Source organism: Anopheles aquasalis, chromosome 2 (assembly GCF_943734665.1).
Source record: "Anopheles aquasalis chromosome 2, idAnoAquaMG_Q_19, whole genome shotgun sequence".
NCBI classification, from domain to species: domain Eukaryota; kingdom Metazoa; phylum Arthropoda; class Insecta; order Diptera; family Culicidae; genus Anopheles; species Anopheles aquasalis.
In genome coordinates this window covers 64,070,310-64,088,146 of record NC_064877.1, presented here as the reverse complement: position 1 = coordinate 64,088,146, position 17,837 = coordinate 64,070,310, and the positions used below count along the sequence as shown (strand labels likewise).

The window sequence follows — 17,837 nt, the reverse complement described above, 5'->3', positions numbered from 1 at the left end:
ACCAGCACCACCAGGTGCCATCTCATCGCCCAGCTGTGTGAGTGCGTTTATGAATGAGCTTTAATGTTCTTGTTTTACGATCGACAAAACACTCGAGGCGCTCCCCACGTAACTGAACTGATTATTTAATTTTTCGAATTCGGAATCCGCCTGTCCAGTGACGACCAGTGACGAGTCCTCTGTGCATCTAGCGATTGTTAGTGGTGTTGTAGCTCCAGCATTGGGAGCACTAAAAAAAAAAACGCGAACGATCGTCAGCCTGATTTATGCGCGCTCTAATGAGCGTGATTTGATTTATGTCGCGTTCGGCGCATTCAATCGCCCGGAATTGGACGACAGATGCCGTAAGCGTCGATCGGCGAGAAAGCGCACAACCCCTGCTGACGATGCTTGATCGATCCCGAACGCCGTGATCGTGTCGGCCCAGAGTGTGGCCCAGATGTGAAACCAATATCCGTGGAAAAGCGCGCCCTTACGGCCACCTCCCGGGTGTTTATGTGCGCGTGTCTGTGTGTGGCCACGGGGTGGACACATGGCAGTCTTCTTCGCACGGGACATCCTGGTGTCTAAACCTCCAGGCACCGATCGACGGCCGTGCTGGCGTCAAATCAAAAGACGACGAACCTCCGCCGACACACTCTCACTCTCACAGCGGGTGCTGCGCGAGTGGCGCGATCGCCAACCAAGGTGGTGGCCACACCACAAGTAGCCAACACAAGCTAACACATTCGGTGAATTTTTTTTTGTGACTCTCCTCCTCGTTTGTTGCCATTGAGCGCGGTATTTGGCAGCTCGCTTGCTGCGGATGCCCAATGTTTGCCCAATGGGCGGCTAAACACACCATTTTGCTGTGCTCGCGATCGCGTTTCGCCGGACCATAAATCATCTCGCGGAGCATCCGACCTTAGAATGGGACGTGCGCGGAATGAATGGCATTCATGTGGCTCGTAACCAATAATGTCCCGGGTTGTACTGTCGCCCGAGGCCATCTCTGGCTGCCTGTATGAAGATCCTCTGCACACCCCTGGATGGAACGATGGATGGATTTACGCCCAGAGCGCGCGCTGCGTCGTGTCGCTTCACCACCAACAGACCGTCGCCCCTCAAAAAAAAAATAACATTAGATTTTTCAATGAACATTGTTCGCCGGAATCATGTCTGCTTCAGTTTCGAACGGGGGAAAGGTGGGTCACCGAATGCGGTTGGGGGGGTAATGTTGTTTTTTTAGTCTCTTTCAGCGAGCAGTTACCGCGCTCCTCTCGTTCGTTCGCTCACTGGCCGGTGATTCGATTTCATTCAGGTATTCATCGCCCAGGTGAGGTAGTGGTTGTTGTTCGGTTTGTAAACAACAAAACCGAAGCTGTCGGACCGGGGGGGGGGGCGTTCGATGGCGAACGGGATGTACCGATCGGTGGTCTGGTGGCTATGTAAATGAGGAAGATCATCGGCGTGACATGCGCCTGCGATGTCGATGTCGATGGCGAAGCGAACCGGCAGACGAACCTTCGACCGAACCGAAACAACTGACGTACTAGCATACTTGAATTATCGAAAAGGCCGAAAGTCCGTCGCCAGCCCGGACCGCGGCCGCCTTTTTTTTGGAAGTGCGGTATGAATATTTATTACCATTTTACCCAAAGCATGTTTTGGGCGGCACCGATGGTGGTGATGGCCACTCGACAACAGCCACTCTCCGGGTACTCCGGGGAGCTTCATTTTGATGAGAAAAACGCGAGGCGAAGAGAAGGAGGGTGTGATGCTTTGTGAGAAATGAGAATTGCAACCATCACTGCTGCTGCTGCTGCTGCTGCTCGAGCTCATCAATCGAGCGTACTCGCACTGATTGTCCGAACGCTCTTGCCCGGTTAGTGGTCGTTTAGTGACCTTGCCCGCCTTTAGCTTTTCACTCAGCGCATGCCACGCGATCGCGAGGTGTCAAAGTTCAAGCCTGTTCAAGAGTGCGCTCTAGCATCCCTTAAATTGGCGCAAATGCTGCTCAGGCAACAGATGCATTCGATGCGTGATGCGTGACCTTGCTGGCGACGCCCTGGACCCCAGCACAGCTCTTCAACGATCGCAGAAGAAGCTAATCTAGAGCGTTGGCTCTAGTTTTGTTGGCCGTTCTCGGGGCTGGTGGGCCCTTTTTGGCTTTCGAAATCGTGCGCTACAGAGAGAGAAAGAGGGCGGCACTTGCCGAGAGGACAAAGAAGCATCCCGCTGGTCCACTTGCTCAATCAGCACCCCCCGCGATGGGTCACGCGACGTATGTAGAGCACATCTACAGACTCATATGATCTACCAACCCGCACCTCCCGCCGTCGCTCTTCAAGTGCCCTAGACGCGTCCCCACCCGAAACGAAATCGAGAGCGTACAATTGAACGGATTGGTCAATTGTGTTGCTGATGTTGTGTGTTGGACGCTTTTGTCTAGTTGCAGTCGTCAGCATTTAATAGCCCCCCCGGGGGGGGGGGGGGGGGGGGGGGGGACGTAGCACCGGGTGAGCATAATGATGATTAACTGAGAGAAGTTCCCAGCGCCCCGACCTAACAGCCAGCGCCACCGTTGTCGAGGCCACGACGTTTTGTTTCAGCATTCCCAATGATGTTCTGTTGTGGTGTGTTGTGTTTCTGTGTCTCTTCGCCAGGTCAGGTCACCAGGCAGCAAACGCACGAATTCTGCACGGTACCCATCACGGGGATCATATATGTGACGCCATCCCCATCGCAGCGCAGCGCAGTGCTTGGTCGAGTGCATCATCACGATGAATAGCGATTGCGATTAGCTTTGGGCAATGGTTGTGGTCCTGAGAACCATTTGCTTGCTCGCTTTCAATGGCCAACTTCTCCCTCTCTCTCTCTCTTCCTTTTCTACTCCGCATTTATGCTCGCTCGAAGAAGCGAAATCATAAAACATCGCACCCCGTGTAACCCGTTGGGTCACAACCGCCTCCCCCGGGGCTGTCTCTTGTCATAAACGCTCTCAACGCTCTCAAGTCACCGTTTCGCAAAATTGCAGAATGCCAGCGCGCGGTGCTCTAGTTTCAGGGCCAGAGCGTTAGAGATAAAGCTGTGCTGATGCTGTGCTTCTGCAACACAGCACCGTGGCCGAGGTTGTAATCAAACATTTTGCAAGGCCAATTTGAGCCCCCCCGCCCGGACAGGACAGGGCGTTGTAATGAAAGCAATAGAAGGAGGAGGCGAGCACAAACATCGTTTAGCACACAAACGGCCGGGAAAGTAGATTGAGGTATCGTGTAATTAATATCTGGAGAGTCCATGCCCGGATGGATTGACGAGGAGTCCCGTGCCTCCGAAAGAGAGATTTGGACGTCTGGATTTTGTGAACCACGATTATCACTATAATTAAACACCATTTTGTGCTGTTGTTGTAGCGCGAGCAGCAAACAACGGCGCGAGATTGAACGGAATGGACTGGCGTCACGCGCGCGCGCGCGATGAGTGCGATGCGCGCCAGGTGATAAGATTGCGTTTAGCGATTGTTACCTTCCAGCCTAAGGGGAAGAGTGATCGCGAGCGGACATTATTTGCACAAAGCTGTGGCACTATCGGCGCAACACGATCGCGCGCCGCCGTTGCACGATTAAATGATTTCCCCCGCACCATTGGACGCTTAAAGGGTGCTAATGGTCTGGAGACGATCACATCATCAGCACGGTCAGCGATCGAGCGAGCGATCTAGCAAGCTATAAGTGGCCCCATTAGCATTATGATTAATTACTGCAGCGTACAAAACGGATCGTACACGGGCACGGGCGATCGTATTGTCCTGTTTTGTTACGCCGGATCTCTAATTGAATTACTCTAATCGATCAGCGATCGAGAGGCTTACGAGGAGAATTCAATTGCCCCGCAGATACCACGCACATCGCGATCGTTTCGGGGCTGAAGGGGAAACATTCTGGTTGATTGATTTAATAAAGCAGTTCGTTGCGCAGTAACGGCTGAATGCGTGAACGGTACATGCCTGTTACGCCGTAATCGGGGGGGGGGGGGGGGGGGGGGGAAACCCCCTGCATGGCCGCATAAATCGGGAATCATCCCTTGCCGTTCGATCGGTCGTCCAAAACAAGCCTATCGTCTGATCGTCTCGGGAGGTTGATGGGCCGCGGAATCCTAAATGGAGATCCCAGTCGTACTCGAACCACATTTTTGACAGATCGCACCACCACCACCACCACCCCTGAACCAACGATCAAGCTTGATCGTTCGTTCGGATTCGAAAGCTCCCAAATCGATTATGTTCTCGATCAGTCACGCAGAGCGTTTTGTGTAGAACGGGGTGGACAGCAGTTTGGGAGCAGCATCCCTTCCTCCTCCTCCTCCTTCTTCGCAAACCATGGAGCGAGTCTGTGCGTTGTGTTAGCTCATCTCTCGACCCTGTCTAGTGGTGGACCGTTTGAAGATTACCATCGAGAAGCGGCGCACACGATAGAGAAGAGCACTTTCTCGATCACTTGGCGGCACTTTTTTTCTGATCCAGTCCATCGAGCAAACCGAACGATCGCGATCGAGCCGCCACGGCCCACACGCGGTCGCACCTTGGGTGGAAAAGGCAAACATGGCTCACTGGACTGACTGGACGGCGCGCGAGGTTAAGTGCGTTCCTCTTCAGGCCGCGGGCCCTTTTGGCTGGACCGGCGAGGCCGAGATGGTTCGCATCCTTTCCTTCCTTCGGGCGCGCGCTGCCATGGTGGGGGGGGGGGGAAAAAGGAAAGAGAAGAGAGGAGAGAAGGAAGTGTAACAAGTTGAGAGTGACCACGGGACCAGACTGGACCGGACCGGAGGAGTTACTTACTGTGCCACCTACCGAGCGGTCAATCGGATCCCTTTGATTGACGGATCCACAATGGTTCGCGATCGCGCGATCGAGCAAACCATTAGCCTCCGGTTCTGAGCAGACGACTGTCCGCCCTCGGGTTAGGGTGGACGGCTGTCCGCCTCTGACGAGCGCAAGAGCGCGAACAACCCCCCCCCCCCCCCCCCCCCCCCCCGCGGTGGCTTCCTTTCCGATCGATACCGATCGATTGATGCCGATCGGTCGATCGATCGATGCCGTTACGTGCGTTACGTAAACGGTTCACCTTGCGCAGCGCTTCCTAGCACCTCCTTCTCCCTCCCCTCCACCCACTTCCCTCTTGGCTGGAATTTTCAGTTTTGTTTTTGGTCAGATGAAAGTGAAGTGCGCCGCTCGCGATCGACGGCACGGGACGGGAAAGGATCGTCGCTCGCGCGATCACCAGGAATGGGAATGGGATCGGTGGTTCGGATCGCCTTAGGACATAAGACGACACGCACTCTGCCGACCCGGCATGGTACGCACGGCATGGAAACACAAAAAAAAAACCGGCGCTGATGGTGGTGGTGCACCCCTAGTCATCCCCTCGCCGATCGCACTGGCCACCGCCACTCCATTCACAAAGCAGAGCAGCGGACACTTTGCTCGTTGCTGTCGCATCACATCGCATCGCGTCTGCTCCAGATCGTTCCCCCCTGGCCCCCTGGTCGGTATCAGCAGCAGCAGCAGCAGCAGCAACAGCAGCAAAACGGAAAGTGACTTCTACGAGCGCAAGCGAAACGAACCCTCCCCTTGAATAAGACAAAGAGTAAAGAAGAAAAAAAAAACCCTCAAGAAAAAAACGCCACCATCGGGAATAAACGGCCCTACGGACGGCTAAACAGCGATCGAGTTGGGCTTTTCGGTAGCCGGTCACGAACGAGTCTGTCGGGCTGTCTGTCTCGTGCACGCAACCGCGTCACGTCACGTCACACACATGTGCCAGTTGCCCCCAAAAACCTTCCCCCTCTTCCTGCACCGCGTGAAGCGTGGTCCAGTTATGATAGGGATAGAGAGGTCGGTGGGTTTCTGCCTAGATGACACCGATTATACCGCGCCTGACCTCCGCCGACCAACAACCGCAGCCGCAGCCGCTGCCGCAACCGCACCGCTCCTCCGTCTCCGTGGCTGTGTCCGTTTTGTGCGTCACAAACTTTCACGAAACTTGGAAATCTTAACGATCGGCGTTAATTATACTGTTATACCAAGCGAAGGATACAAACAAACACGTTGAACATGTGGTTGTCGTCGTCTTCGTCGGCGGCGACGTTATCATTTGCTTGTAAAACACAGTTCATTTGATGACAAAACACACACTAGCAGAGTTGGCGTCGCCTTGTTGTTGTTGGTGCGATCTCGAAGCGATCTCGAAGAGCGCCGTCGATCCCTATCAGTAGCGGCAGCAAAAGCAGCAACAGCAGCAGTAGATGTCGCGACATGATGTTTTACGATGACGAGTTGCGCGCACGCGCACTCTTCTGTCTTAGTGTGCCTTGGATTGAGTGCTACGAGATGACAAACTTTCATTTGACGGACCGTTTTGGCATCGATCACAGTTCACTTGGATAGGAAATTCGTTTCGAAACAGAGAAAAAAAACAAACAAAAGACTGTTTACTCGCGCGAAGTGACGAGCAACCTCGGTGTGTTGCGTGTATTCTGGTGATTACATGTCGCTGGCACCCACCGCCAACAACAAGATGCTTTCCTTGAAGAATAAAATCCCAAAGCCCCCTTTCCACCTTCTCTTCGCTGTGCGCCCCGTTGAAAGGTGTTCCGCGAATGCACCACAAGCGACAACCGATTCCGTTATGTTCCACTCGCGCCGCTCAGGCCGATATGTTTGTCTTGGTCCACACGGGCGAAGGGGTCCGATAGGGGGAGGTTTTTCATTCGATTCGTCCAGCCCACCACCCCCTCGTGTCCTCTCGCATGTGTGTCTGACGTTTGATTTTTGCTCACGAAACAGGAACTAACCCCGCTGCGTTGCGCTTGCCCTCCGCTTGCCCTCCGGTCCTCGGATTGGCGAAGACGAAGCGAAAGCAGCAGCAGCAGCAGCAGCAGCAGCAGCAGCAGCAGCAGCGACAGGAACAGCAGCAAAGAAAGGCTGAAATGAGAGCAATCAGCGGTCAAAACTGTGGCCAGCTCGAGAGTGCGAAAGCAGCACTCGCACCGCACCACACCACACCAGGTCCGGGCAACCATGATCGGCGTCCACCCCTACGGCAGATCGTTTCGCGCGTATACCGAGGTCAGTTAAAGGCCCTGCGGGTGTGTTGCAATATGAAATAAAAGGAAAATAAAACACGAGACACATCCCGACGACGACGACGACGACGACGATCGCGGTGATCGCGGCGAGCAGCAGCAGCAACTGGAGCACCGGCGGCGATGGTGGTGGTGCACGTCGGTGCTCCAGCCCGGCCAGCGTCGGAAATGGTCGAGGAATGAATTAAAGTGATACATAAATTTAATTTTACTTTCAATTCAAAAAGCGAACGGAATGCTGCGCCTTCTACGAGAAGGTGGAGGAGAAGGAGGATGAGGAGGAGAAGTAGAAGGGATGGCCACGGCCACGGCTGGCAGGCTGGCAGGCACGACAAGCTGCTGGGGCTTGAGTTTCACCAGGCCAGGGCAGAGAGTTGCTCGCCGTCGCCGTTGCTGTTGCTGTTGCTGGATGGTGGCGAAAGCTGCAAACCGAAGCCAAAGCCGAACACACTATACATCCGCTGCATCCGCATATCTTCAACATGTCATCTTCGAACGGGCCGCCGGTGGCCGGTGGCGCGCTGGCCTCGATATCATTCCGCTTGGCGCGCGCGCGCGCGCGTCTCCGTGCACGCGCACACGACGACGAGAGGCGAGTCATGATGCAGTTGCGCCAGTGCAGTTGTCTCGGAAAAGCGTTTTGTCAGCAGAAAAGGAACGTGAAGGAGGGGGAGGGGGGAAGGAATTTTCACTCCTCACACCACCGTGGCTGTCCGGGGCCACCGAGGTATCTGATTTGTTTCGTTTTCGATCATCGTTGGTTAGCAGCGTAGCGTTTGGCAGAACGGGAACGGCCATCCAACCGGCCAGCCAGCCAAAACGAATGGTAAGAGAGGGTGGGAAGCACCCTTTTCCCCCAGGCCCACCGGGAGGAAGCTGTTAAAAATAACGATTAAAATGGAAGCTACAAATTAGAGTAAATACGAGCCTGTCATCGGACGAGGAGGCGATCGTTCATTCATTAAAAGAGCGGCGGTTCCTCGGCATGTTTTTCATCCCGCAACCAGGGACGCTCGTGTTCGTGGTTCCATTTTAGGCAACCACGGGGAGGGCACTGACAGGGCGGAACTACACAAAATACGATCCCTTCGGGCGGTTTCGTTCGGGGGTTGACGGATCGACCGACCGACCGATCGACCGATGGAGCGGGCGCCCGCGCACGATCCACCTTTCCACTCGCAGTCGCAATTGTCCCAAAAATTAATCGTTTCGTTTGGAGGAAATGGAGCAGGTAAAGGCTGAAGTTAAGAAGAGGGTGAATGAGGGGTGGTCCAGGCCGGTGTTCCCGGCGAAGGAGGACGGTACGCATTTATCATTTGTGTCCACGATGTGTCCTTTCGATGTCCGCCCGTCGGCATGTCTGTGGTTTTGATTGCGATATTTATGCTCGCTGCACCCATGTTGCACCCATTTTTGCATATTTACCGACGCACTCGTTACACAGTCGCGGCCCTTGTACGGGATATTAATTGTCATTTCAGTTGCTATGTATCTTGCGATCTCGCGAACGTAGCAGCAGCACCAGCAGCAACAGAAGGACGGACCGAGATTATTTATGCATTTATAAAAGCATGTTTTTAATTTACGTTCGCCAACATCGGCTCTGGTTGGATGGGCACCGGCTTGTTCCTGCCTTTGTTTTGTGTAGTAGAGGGTGTATCATAAAAAAATGAGAAGGTTTTCATTGCTCTGTTTTGAATTTGTATTCAACACCAGTATGGCATTATCGGGTACTGGTGTATTCGTGAGACTCATAACTATCAAATGATGTATAAAAAGTACTCGTGCAAAAGATGTTTGTTCGGAAAAATGTACTCAAAGGCGACAGTGTCGAGTTTGCTTCGCGCGCAAGAAAAATCTCATAGAAAAAACAGCGGTTCTTGGATGTCATTTTGCCATTGTTTACAGGATTAAACGTACTATTAATGATGGGGCAAGGCCTAGGAAACACGGTAGTGGTCGGCAACGATTTGAGCGCACTGGAAAAGTGGTAAGATCGGTCAGAGCAAAAGTTAGCGAAAACCAGTACGATCCATACCAAAGCTTGTAAAAGAGACGAATATCTCAAGATCCTCCACGCATCGGTTGGCCAAATATGACCTAAAAGCAACCACTAGTGTTAGGGTGAAGCGAAATTTAATAGTTGGAAGGATAAAACATCTTTTATATGAGCGATCGACACATTTGTTGTCAGTTTTGAAGACGAAGAAAACGGTTATCGTCATATTAAAATGAATATTGATGTGTATATTAATTTTTTTAAGGAACACGTTTTTACCATGAATTAAAGCAAACATCGAAACTGTAAAAAAATGTTGAGTTTCAGCAAGATGGAGGCCCCTGCCATACGTCTAAACGGGCTCAAGGAGAACATGAATTTTTGGTCGAAAAACTGGAGGGTATTCCAAGGGGTCCTGAATTAATTCGATTGGGCTCTTTAATATGGGCATTTGTTCGGCCTAAGACCTGTGAATCGTCACACCAATACGGTTGGCTCGCTGAAATCGTTTATCACCAAACCCTGGACTTCTAAGTTGGGCACCTATGTCACCAAGGGTTTTCTCTAATTCGTTATCGCATAGAGAAATTAATTGAGAAAGCAGGCTGGCAAATCCACTGATTTTGTTTGTTTTTGATGAACAATGAAATATAGAGGCAATTTAAAAAATTTAAAACAGTAGAAAACCTACAAAAATGGCTTGAATCTTTGATAAAGGATTTTCTCATTTTTTGTGTTCACCCTGTAAAAGGAGTAATGTGCGCGATCCCCTGCATTTGCTGCATTTAAGATCGACTCAGGAAGAAGTAGCAAAGGAATACACGCGAGAAACATGCCAATCTCAAGTTGCCACTTCCAGCGGAAATTGCACACTAATGCCCCGGAGCCCGACGGTTAGCCTGTTGTTTCGGTATTTGTGCATGTGGCATGCATTATCGATTAGTGATGCCCAACCAGTTGCTCCCTTGTCGTGCAAGGGGATTAGATTGAGGTTTGGGAAGTGCCTTTGGTGGCGAGTGGGCCCGAAGCGAAGCGAAGCAAATAGGCGTAGTGGTCGTCGTGGGCCAGGTGCCATAGATCAAACCGATTTGTGCTGGCGCATCCGATACGGTGGCTGCAACCTAACGGTTACATCCCTTTCGTTGACGGGTGGAGGCTGCATCTTCAGTATCTCCCGGAACGGAGAAAAAACGAGAAAGAGAGAGAGAGAGAGCAGCGGAGGAAAGGTCAGCGAAATAAAGGAAGGCCACTTGACCACCTTTTTTTGGGGCCAACTTGGCACACCGCAGAAAGCGCAGAAGGCAGTAAGGGCTGGTCTTTGTGGCGATAGAAGCATATGATCCTTTATGATCGTGCATCGAGGTCGCTCTGGTAGTGCCCCATTGCGCTCAATGTTTCCTCTGTCGGATCATTGCAACGAGGCTGATTTTCTGGCAAATGCAGCAGCACAAATAAAGATTGGCACAACGTGTTCTGCTCTTGAAAGTGGCATCAGTTGGTGAGCCTGGCTAAGGAGACATATAATTTCTTCTTCTCGATCACTCGATCGCGATCGCCCCGAACGTCCCGCGAATGGTGCAATTTTATCATCTCGAGTAGCTCGTAATTATGCTGCTGGTTGGTGAGCGAATTGCTGAGCGATCTCTATTTGAACACGGTGCGACGATTCGGACAGAACGGGAGCGATCGATCAGGTGGAGTGCTCGAAGCTGTTACGTGATGCTGGAAGCTGAAAACTAGAAGTAGAGCAGCGCAATTATATCCTATCGAAACCGATTGCAGTAACATTTTTGATCCAGCCTCGCAGTGACTCTAGCCTGACGGAAGATGTCTTTGTTTTCACCACCACCGGGGGCGAGATCGAGTTCGTCGCCGTCGTCTCCGTAGCGAATTGAAATCACCCGACGGAATCATCTTTTCCCCCCGTTCCGTGAGCGATGAGACAAGGCTTGACGTAAGCCCACGGATTCGCGGCGCCCCAAAACCTAACGAACCAGTTCCCGCCAATCAAAATCATCAAAAAGTTCATGCCCACGATCATCACACAGCGAGCGGAGGTAAGGGGCAGAAGCAAACGAGGTGCTGGTGGAGCATTAGATGATTTTTTCGGGACTTTGGGACATGTCAGTGTTTTCGACACTTTGACACAAGATTGACGACTCGTCCCATGCGACGCGCGCGTCTGTGACAGTCATGGTAGGTGATGGTGTGCCCCTCGCGCAGTTGTGTGGTAGCCACCACCATCACGACCGCCCTTACACTGATTAGAAGGAAAGGATACCAAAAGTCGATGCGAAGCGGAGCGGATCGTCAACTGGCGACGTCGCAACGGTCTTCTCCCTATTGTCCATCCAGCGGCCCACGCACGTCATCAACGATTGTCAACTTACCTTCTTCGGGTATTCGGGGACCGGCTGATCAGAAGTGCAGGCGCGGGTAGGGAGATGGTTCGTTTCCACCCCTTTCCAATCCACGAACGGCACTCGGAGCGCACGAGGCTCTAATGCGTCTTAAATGTGTTGCGTCCTTGTGGTAGATTTTTGCGCGCAACAATAATGATGATGGCGATGGTGACGATGATTAGCCGCTGTCGTGATGGCTTTCGGGGGTGGTGACGGTGGTGGAGCTGGTGGTGTCACTCCACGGTCCATTCCGCGATCACCGGTCGGCTGACGGTAATCCGAGCTCACGGGCACTAGTGCGAGAAGGAGAAGAACAAGAACGAGAACGAGAGGTGAGTGAGGCGGTTGATGATTAATTAAGAAAAATCCTAAAAAACACGGAACACGATCGCGACGACGCTGGGTTTTAGGTGTGGCCTTTTGGATAGCTCTTCTCTTGCTTTGAGAGGAGAGAGAGAGAGAGAGAGAGAGAAAGAGAGAGAAGTAGAAAGAGAAGTGACACTAGATCAACGTTGGACGCATTCGCGATCGACTCTTTCATCCTCTAGTCTTTTTCCCTCGCTCACAGTGCGATCCGGTTCGACCGGATGTTAAAGTGGATGATTTGATTGATTTCATCATCATCATCATCATCATCAGCAGCGTGAGCAGGGCATGTCACAAGCATGACCAAACTGGTTGATATGATTTTGAAGTACCCCGCAATCGGTATCAGATTCTTCCTCTATTTCATCATCCCTTTTCAGTGGTGGCACGAAAAGCGGCGGAGGAATCTGGAAAGGTAACATGAACCACCCCCCGGAAAGGATCATTACATCACGACCACGCTGGACAGGGATTCTTTCGCAAATAAGAAAAACAAAGACGCTGGCTCAAGAATGATCACTCTGGATCGTACACGCGATCACCACATGTTCTCACCCGCGAAAAATTATGTTTGCGCCACTTTTCCTCCGTGGAAAACTCCACTCGACATGGCGCAATTTTCCCTAGACCACAATCAGAACACCGTTGCGACCGTTGCGACCAGAACGGAACAATCGCTAGGCGGTCGGTCCGATGTCCACACTCCGTGTACGAATTGTCGGTCCATTACTCTAATCTGCGGCCATTCACACATCGCGACGTTGCAATCGCACCGAGATGTTGGAGGTTTTTGCTTCCAAAAACTTCCATTTTCCACGGGTGCGCCACGTGTGTGCTGACAACACTGGCTGTCTGCATTCCATGACGCGCGCGAGCTGTTGGTATGTTGTGCAAACGGTGCATCATCTACCTTCGCATCGCACGGTGTAGACAAGACAGACGGTTCTGTTCTCTCCGATAGAAGCGTGGGAGCCTTGGCGCGGTGCGATGGGCCCGCTGATTCCTATCAATGTCAACACACACTCTGGCGGTCTAGCAGGTTGGCAGGCAGGCTGGTAGACGAGTGAGGCGAAAGGGAATAGGTGTAAAATATGCGTCAACATATTTGTACAACCCCCGTTTGTTGTTGTTGTGGAGGGCGAGAACACAATCATCCATTGTGTGCCGTTGTGCTGGCGTCTTCAGCAGATTTAGCATTAACCAATGTACACACAGGCATGCACACGTACCTCGCAATTGCTGAAATAGTATTTGATCTACTCATTAACATAACGGGCGGACGCACACTCCGGTGAAGCAATCTGTGATCGCGATCGCGAGCAAATTATGCTGGGCGCGCGCTCGCCGATGATCGCTCCGATCGCCCAGTCCCGGTGATATTACTGGGACTCCGCTGGAGGAGAAGCAGAATAAGGAATGCGCGGAGTGTGCATATTTTATCGTTCGCTCGAAAACTGACAGCAAACATGTGTGTGCGAGAGGGTTGCTCTGCGATCATGCGTTTTTTACGTGAAGAAATCCAAGAGAAGAAACATTGTCCTGGTAGCGCATTTTGCCGGCTGCCGGTAGCGTTTGTAAATGTTAATTGCTACATGGCCACCGCGCGAATTAACAAGCAGTGAGAGACAGAGAGACAGAGAGTGAGAGAGAGAGTGTCCGCAATTACTTGGGTGCGAAATGAAAAGTGAACGAAATCGATTTCTGCTCGCTACGAGATCGAACGCATCACTCTCGGGCGTCACAGTTGATCGCGAACAATCATCATCCATCCCAGAGCGTCATCGCGTGGTCCGCAACGAATCGATCGAGATGCACCGCGCTGCAGTGCAATGTCTAACGCCTCCTCGAGAAGGCGACCAATTACCACCACCAACAGCAGCAGCAGCAGCAGCATCAAGGAACGCGCACGCCAAGCGAGAGGTGACTGCAACGGATTTGTGTTAGGTGACGAACCCATCCGCCAGCCGGGCGCGGCTTTTGCTTCTTTGAACCCCCGATCAATCCAATCGATCAATCAAAACAAGCCCGCTCCTCGGTGATCGCGAGAAAGCGAGAAATTGCGAGGCCGTGGCAGCATCTGGTGCTACCGGGTTTTTCAAAAGAGATTCCGCCACGATCGAGGCTGGCAAATGGCGAAATGCAGCATGAAAGCTTGCACCAGCACCTGCTGCAGTTGGCTCCTTGGTTGGTGGACAGCAGCAGGAGTGGGACACCCAGACGTTGCTGATGATGGTGATGGTGATATAATTTAATAACAGTTTTATGAGTGTGTTTGTGACATAAAAATGGGATCGCTGTTGCTCCGAGGAGGACACCGAGAGGACTAATTATGATTTATGTTTCGCTCCCGTTCCCGATTGCTGGACCGATATGGAGCGGAGTCTTCGTGTTTGACCACCAAGACAACCTCGGTGCGGCGGTTGCACCAATTAGATGAGTTCCGCATACTTTCCGAGAGCAGTTCCGTCATCAACTGGCACTATTGCGAAACGACGAGCTGCCCCGGGAGAGATGATGGATCTCTGGATCAACCTCGCTGGAGCACTGGAACAAGTTTTGCAGCGCAATTATGCAAGTGCACGTTTTAATTTTACGACCCGGCGACGCCCAGCGTTAGATAAAATTAATCTAAATTGATTGTAACGATCGAATAAGACGAATGCACCGATTGATGGTTTCCTTCGATGAGTTATTCGACGTGACGGCAGCAGTCGGCGATGCGACCAAGATGGCGATGGAGCAAAGTAACCTTGAACTGATGGACAGTGAGTGCGATTCCCACGGTTTCGTGCGACGCTTCTTGGACGCTTCCACACTGAAACAAAAGGCAAAGGATACGTCAAAGAGAAGCCCTAGAAGCAGCAGCAACCGAGTTGACGAAATTTGCATAGTGTCAACAATTAATCATAAATTAATTCATTTCATTTCGATGCCTCTTCTCTCTCTCTCCCGGTCTCGTATCTATCTCTCTTTCCCTTTCAGTTCAGTTGTGCGTAGTGACCTCCCACTCCTTCACCTGGACGATCCCACGGCACTCATCCTTCACTTCGGTCAACCGATTTCGAACGCTGTTCGATGGAATATAAAACCCCAAAAAAAAAGATGCCTGCGATGCCATGTGATGCCACGGACTTAACACACTGTTGTGAGCAGAAGCAACAGCGCATCACTGCACCGTCTCGTGAATCCCACGGAAATCCCTTCCTGCGTGCAGTCGAGTCGAGATGACTGTCGGCATCTCTCTCTCTACTGCTGCTGCTGCTGCTGCTGCTCAATTATAAGTTTATTAGTTTAATTCGGTTGCCACACGGAAATGACACTTCCATAAAGGCGGTTGGCCGCCTCGGGATCGCATAATTATCACCTCGGTCTTTTGATCGCAGTCCCGGCCCCGGCGAGCAGAAGATGCGCGTGCGCGCGCGCTCGTCCGATCGCGAAAGATGCTACGGCAGCCGCATCTTTATGGTCACTGGCCCGTCCTCCTTCTCCTCCTCTTCCTCCCTCGGACATGCGTGAACCACAGCGCACAGTGCGAACAATTTCGTTGTAATTCGAGATCGTCCAGGCAACGGATCGCAGCCGTTCGTTCGCGCGAAGTTGTGCGATGCAGATTAAGTGGTCTCGAGGAGAGCTTTCGGGTACTAAGCCAGGCTCCTACAAGGCACACAGTGATGATGATCATGATGAGGATCGTTGTGCTGATGATGATCATCATCATCATCGCGATCAAACAGCATTGCGTACGGTGGATGCGGTCGAGCCCGAGATGTTGTTTTATGATCGCGAATTTCGCCAGCTTGTTGCTGCTGCTGCTGCTGCTGTCGATGCTGCTCGCAAATTAGTTTATGAGGCACACATCTCCGGTCCGGAAGGATCAGCCTAGAAATGAGCGAACGAACGAAGAAGACTCACGCGAAATGGAGATGTTCGCCAGCAGACGCTTGGGAACACCTTCGATGACCTTTGCTCGCTGGAAACCCGGGCGTGCATGCGATGTCAGCATCCTACAACGCAACGCAGACAGACAGGCTGGGCTGGGCGTGACATGGACGCCGTGTGGTGTAGGTGTTGTGCGCATGACAAGGCGTTGCAAGCGGTCGTAGGTCGCCGGTCTCTGGGCGGATCTGCCTGGGCAATTGATCGCAAGCAGCACAATAAGACCATTTCTTGCGAATAATAGAATGATCGCGCAGCATTCCAGTCGTTCGTCGTCGGTCATAAAGTTTTATGAAATCCGCGACGAACCAACAGACAAATGGTCGACATTTATAGTGCCACGCGTGGTCCGTGGTCCCTTGTACCGTGAAGGACTCTTTCTCTCTCTCTCTCTTGCTCTTTCTTCGTCTGCAACACTTCCGGGTTTATCCGGACATTTAGAACGGCCTCCATCATCCATTCGCAAGGTGTGGCCCCCCATTTCCATCTAGGGACAACGCCGGTGAAGTAAACAATTGCGAATTTGTCAGCGTCCCGTCCGCGTTGCCGATGATGCGATGCCGTTGTTTCGATTCGATCCGACGCGTCGGGGAAGGTGTGGAACCGTGCCGTAAGCATAATTATATGTAAATAGGGAACGCGCGTGACGCGTGCCGGGAGAATGTCTTGATTTAGGCGGTGGCGAACGATGATATGTTACCGCAAAAGGGCTCCAGGTCGCATCTCGCGGAGACACCTTTGCCTAATGAAGAGATATGCCGCCGAGTCGTCGTTGTGGTGCTGAGCTTCACGCCAACGTTCCTGCCAGCGATTGCATGATGATGATGCCGGAGCATCCCTCCACCGCGATCCTAGCGATCGATGCGCTAGAAACAAAAGGGCGGTGATGATCGAGCTATTAATGGGCGTTGTTTGCGCGTGACACCGGCACCGTCGTCGGGATGTTCCCTTTGCATCGTGAATTCCATCCCCTTTCTTTCTATTTCACACGCGATCGCGATCGCAAAGGGATTGCGCGAGGCACATGACAAATTCATCGAACATTGTGTCGCTTCCCCCGGTAACTAACGTGCGCTCGATCCTCTTCGATCGATGGTGGGATCGAATATCAATCAATTGCACCCAGGCTGGCTGGCTGGCTGGCTGTTCGATTGCACAAGCACCACGAGGTGGGGTGGAAGGTGGTTTTTGGATTTATGATGCACGCCACTCATTATTGCTTAGTTCTCGGGATGCACGAATACTCCCATGTGTCTTAGAGCGTTGTAGAGACAAGCGAACACTCGAGTGTATGTGCCTGGGTGCTTTTTGGGATGGTGAAAGCATTGCGATGCTTCCCAGAAAAGGTCACCATCAAGCATCAAAAGCTATCAGCCTCCGCCCTCGCACGCGGTGACGACGACAGTTCGCGGGTGTTTTAAGAAATAAAACATTGATTGAGATTTTCTCACTTTCCACCCCGAGGAAAAGGGGGTGGTTGGAGGTAGGGGCGTATGATCACCCTACTGTGGTTGTGATGATTGAGCGTCGCCCCAGGTAGTGAGCTGGATACCGATACAATTCCAGGCGAACCGATGCGATCACCGAATTTACGGTCGATCGATCGATCGTTCGGGCGCACCTGATCGCTGTAGTCTGGAGTTCGATCACCGGGGGGGGGGGAGAGTTGATCATCATCTCTCATCATCAGCGTGTGTGGTCACGGACTGACTGACTGACGCATTTTAGGCCGGGAATCAAAATTCATATTTTATGGATGCGTTTATCGATGCGATCACCGGCCAGTGGGGGGGCCAGTGCTTATTCCGCTTCACTGGGCATCTACTGTGGCTGTGGGAAAAAGGCCAAGGAACCGATCTTTGGCGCTCGCTTCTCAGACTTCACATTTACGATCCGGTCATTTGCGAATCCCGCAATCCGCGTGCCCAGTAAGGTCGGCCGGTTGGCAATGGGCGCGTTTACTAGAGGGGGGGGCGGGGGCATCGTAAAGCCGGCATCACAATCGGCCACAG

General features: G+C 52.2%; 1 protein-coding gene across 1 annotated transcript in view; it reads right to left on the bottom strand.

Annotated features, from left to right (window-relative positions):
• Positions 1–17,837, bottom strand: part of LOC126570622 (uncharacterized protein DDB_G0292186-like) — a 60,515-nt gene that overhangs the window by 28,779 nt on the left and 13,899 nt on the right. The window contains exon 2 of the mRNA XM_050228540.1: positions 11,512–11,816. The gene's annotated coding sequence lies outside the window, so the exon portion shown is untranslated. The remainder of the gene's footprint in view (positions 1–11,511; positions 11,817–17,837) is intronic.